Source organism: Boleophthalmus pectinirostris, unplaced genomic scaffold (assembly GCF_026225935.1).
Source record: "Boleophthalmus pectinirostris isolate CB_2022bp ecotype Guang Dong unplaced genomic scaffold, ASM2622593v1 HiC_scaffold_3, whole genome shotgun sequence".
NCBI classification, from domain to species: Eukaryota; Metazoa; Chordata; class Actinopteri; order Gobiiformes; family Gobiidae; genus Boleophthalmus; species Boleophthalmus pectinirostris.
The window spans coordinates 16,240,901-16,245,657 of NW_026571299.1; the positions used below are offsets into that span (position 1 = coordinate 16,240,901).

Sequence of the window (4,757 nt, forward strand, 5' to 3'; positions counted from 1 at the left end):
GTGATCACCGAGTGCAGGATTTGTGTTGAAATAGCTTTTTTTTTTCATAATATTATAATATTTTGTAAGAGTTCGTCAATTAAAAACGATTTCTGTAATAGATTTGCATTTCTCTGCACAATTATTTGAACTTATTGTTTATGTTTTGTGATATTATTGTTTTTGGGGTATATATGCCATGAGTTTTCTGATCCGGCCCCTTTAGGATCAAAATAAGTTGGATACGGCCCCCGGACCAAAATTAGTTTGACACCCCTGCCCTACATCGTCGTACACAATACTGTCGGAAAGAAATTACTACACCATACTTGTATATAAGGGGAGTCCATAAACATCAGAATAATGAATTGTGAATTTTGCCATTTGTTAAGTAGGTTTCTTCTCAAAGTGTAAATGTTAAAGGGGCCATATTACGATATATTGTTGTTTTCTCATCACAAACATACCCGGCGTTGTGTTTTAATTCATTCACACACGTTTAACACACAAACTTTGCATATTTAGACAGAGTTCTTCTCTCAAACAGAAAACACCTTCCACTTTGTGATGCCATGTGGTAATAGAAGAACAGCTCCAATGTGAATTTAAACTTCATACACCTTCACTAGAATCATTTGGATGATTTCAGCCCTGGAATTGCTCATTTCTACTGAACTAAAGGTAAAAGGTAGCTGATAACTTGAAAACTACCACTACTTGACATTAGAAGGGCTTTGGAGATGTAGACAGACTAATAATACAAGATTACTCAAACACGTGAGAATGAAACAAAAGACATTTAAGAGAACATTATAATATGAACTGGTAAACTAATACAAGAATACCATGCATTTCAGACCATGTTGTATAGGTCTAAACTAGGGTTAGAGGGTTTTACACAGAATTTAGTTGTTGTACTTAAATAAATGCATCCTTTATAATTTGCTAACTTCCAATCACTTTTATTCTCTGGTTTTTAACACTGCGTGAGTTGTGTGGTCCTCTGTGTCCTTTAAAATTTTATTTATTTTACTATTTACTGCAATTTTATGATTTTTATGTTTTTTGCTTTTATTAGATTTTTCTGGTTTTATTGTTTTAGGACTGGTATGACCAAATTTTATGATCTCGTTTTATGATCTCTGTGCAGCATTTTGGAAACTGCTTTGTTTGTAAAATGTGCCATAGAAATAAAGTGGATTTGGATTTGGATTTGAGCCATTCAAATTGTGATTTTGATTGCAACAAATCTCAAAACTCTAATAGGCCTCCATGCTACGTAACCGTTAGTCATGCAGCTCTGAGGGTCCTCGAGGAACGGTCCTGGTACCCTTACTATTCACGATATTCATACACTATCTTAACCTAAAATACGAACTGTTGTCATATTAAGAAAAGGGTAATGGTCAGTTGTTGTTGTCATGAACTATAAACTGGATTTGGCACAAACACTGCAGCTCCAGTTGGTATTGGGTTTCCTAAAGATATGATACCCAGAAAGACTGAAAAAAGTAGTAACAAAACCAGATCCTTATTTGAACCTAAAATACATACCAGAGTCGTGACTTGAGTCAAACTTGAGTCACTATTTTTAGGACTTGAGACTTGACTTGATAAAATTAACTAAGACTTGGGACTCAACTTGAACTTGAAGATCAGTGACTTGAATAATAATAATGCATCAGTTTTATATAGTGCTTTATTGGACACTCAAAGACACTTTACAGAGCATTATTCAGTTACTCCATACTCAGTGGCGGTAAGCTACTACTATAGCCACAGCGGCCCTGGGGCAGACTGAAGGAAGCGAGGCTGCCAATCTGCACCATTGGCCCCTCCACTCACACACACACCACTTTCATACTAGGCAATGAGGGTGAAATGCCTTGCCTAAGGACACAACAACAGTTTTTATGACTGGCGCCCCACTGTGGCACCTGATTTTCCCAGCGGTCTCCCGTCCAAGTACTAACCAGGCCCGTCCTTGCTTAGCTTCTGAGATCTGATGGGATCAGGTTTGACAAGCCGGTATGGTCACAAACTTGAGATTTGACTTGGACTTGAAGCCTGTGACTTGAGAGGACTTGAGAAGCACTTTAAATCTGAATTCTTTCTATTCCTACCATAATGATTCACTCTAAGATTTTGTCAAGACATTAAAAAGGAAAAAAAAAATCCTTTCTACAGCTCGTATGCATTTCTACAACTCTTATGTACGCTATAAATACTCAAATATAAATATACTATGACCTTATAAGTACAATTTATCTTAAAAGTCATATACATTGCAAAAATCTAAGCTATATTTGATGCTTTGGTTTAAAAACTTGAAATGTGACTTGAAGCTCAAAGCAGAAGACTTGGACTTGACTTGGACTTATGGGCCAGTGACTCAAGACTCGACTTGGACTTGCCTGTATTTGACTTGGGACTTGACTCGGACTTGAGGTCAAAGACTTGAGACTTACCTGAGACCTGCAAAACAACGACTTGGTCCCATCTGTGATACATATCATGAAAAAGACTTTTCCTTAATAGTTTTAAATTTATCTTGAGTCATATCAGAATTATGAAGAGTCATAAAGAAGAGTCTTGGAATAGTTTTGGTTTATAAAGATGTGCATTGTAACTTTTCGATAGAGGGGCCACTATTTTCTTGTGTCGTGGGGACGTTATTGCTTTCTCAGGAATGTTCCACAGTATGGCATAAAAAAACTAACTTTCATTTTGTTAATTACACATGTTTTTATTACATTCTATTGTGTTCTATCTCTTCTTAAAAAACATTCTTCCTGTGAGTGGGGTCACATCTCCACAGTTCTAACCTGTAGTTTAGCCAGTTTAATGTGTACCTTGCTTATTTCTATGGAGATTAGATGAGTTTAATGTCATAGCATTTCAGGCAAAGGAATAATATTTCCCTAGAGACAAGGAGGTGGTGGACCCTCCCTAGAAAAGTTACATAATGCACCTTTAAGATTCGTTATCATTGCAGTATCAAAATCAGTATTCAGCCTTTACTCAGTAGCAAAATTTTAGGAAGTAAGTCATAAGCTGGAGAACACTACATTATAAAATCTGTTTGAACAACATTTAATTACATAGTTTTCATATTCTGTAAGCAGTGCAAATATTTGATAGAAGCATAACCGGAGCAAGAGGAGCTGTGTTTATGTCTCATTTTATGCCCTGCTAAAATGAACAGTTAAATTTAGACACATCTATAAACACAGACTATATTGCCTCACAGGTTGTAACTGGTGTGATTTGGATTCAGAACTTGCAGCCCTGTATATCTGTAATGACTATTTCCAATGACTTTTGCCTGTTTTATCGGGGAGAGCAGCCCGACCCTGAAGCGAAGCATGAGTCGAACAAGGTCACAAAGGCATCGGAGCAAGATTTACAGCACAAATTTGATTCATAAAGAGCCGCAATTGGGAGTGCGACGTCCTGTTTGTGAGAATGAGACTTAAAAGCCCTGTGCAAACTGTTGTTGAGTGAAAGTCATGGGGAATATAAGATGGCAGAGCTGTGGGTGAAACTATGGCTATGAACCCCATGCATCTGAAGTACATCCTGGTGTTAGACCTCTTGTTCCTGCACAGGTCAAAATATTTGTTAGAGAGAGTGAGGATATGAATAAGGACATCTCATTAGTTTATAATTAGAGAAGTGGTTTGAACAGTAGTAGTTAATATTCCTTGTTCATGCCTCTCAGTGTTTCCCTATTGGTCAGAAGAAAACTCGGTATAAAAACAGTGTTAATATTACATGCTTTGCTACTGTGAGGAGAGACAATCAAATATGTATTAAAGTAAACATTTTGCATCATGCCATGGCATTAACAAATCTTTTACTTTTATCATCCAAAACAACTATCAAAAATATGTTGTGCAAAATAATTAGTATCATAAAGAAGCAAAAAACAGACAAACAAAACAAAACAAACAAACAAAAGAAAAAAACAAAAACAAAACAAAAAAAAGTTATCGGTTTGTCCGGAAGTGTCCACAGTGTGGCATTAAATGTATTGATTCTCATGGAGACACGGTGATGCCACCAGGCCAAGGTATAGGTGTAAATAGGAAAACAAGTTCACAGTAAGAATGCATGTTTTTCTATTTTTTATTTATTTATTTTTAGAAGAAAATCTATTTACTGCTTAATTTAATGCCATACTCTGGAACATTCAAGACCACAATGCAATTTGCATGTGATGTAACGAGGCTGGCACCACCTAGTGCCTCCGCTCAATTTCCTTTCTCTCCAGCGACTAGGTCAGGAATTAGAATACACTAAACAGTTTGCAAGTACACCAGAAGTTGTAGACAGCGTTCCGGCCAATCAGTGAAGAGCTGAACCAACCCGAGTCGTGATAGCAGACTGCATACACTATCCTCCGCATACGCTATCCTTCCTTTGTCAAATACAAACTTCACATTTTTTATTGTACCTTTAATTCACAAGTTCACAGAAATGACAATGATCATCAAGAGATCTTTCTGCTTTGTTTGCTGTTGTGTCGGCAATTACTTGGACACCACTGAGCGTTCCTGGGCATTACATATGTCACGACCAAATAGCAGCAATTGGTTAAATAAAAAAGTACCCGTCAATTGTCGAGCAAACGAATCCTAATGCTGCAAGGTCAGACAGTTTTGAAAGTGAAACCAGCTGATGAATCAGGCTACATGTCCCCCTCCAGAAAAGTTAGTGCACCTTTAAGCATCTTTTTCCCTAAACAAACATTTTTACACAAATCTTTCTAATAGTGT

The 4,757-nt window shown here is 36.9% G+C and overlaps 1 pseudogene; it reads right to left on the minus strand.

Moving 5' to 3' along the window:
• Positions 1-1,904: 1,904 nt before the first annotated feature.
• On the minus strand, positions 1,905-2,021 carry LOC129411122 (5S ribosomal RNA; annotated as a pseudogene).
• Between the last annotated feature and the right edge of the window lie 2,736 nt (positions 2,022-4,757).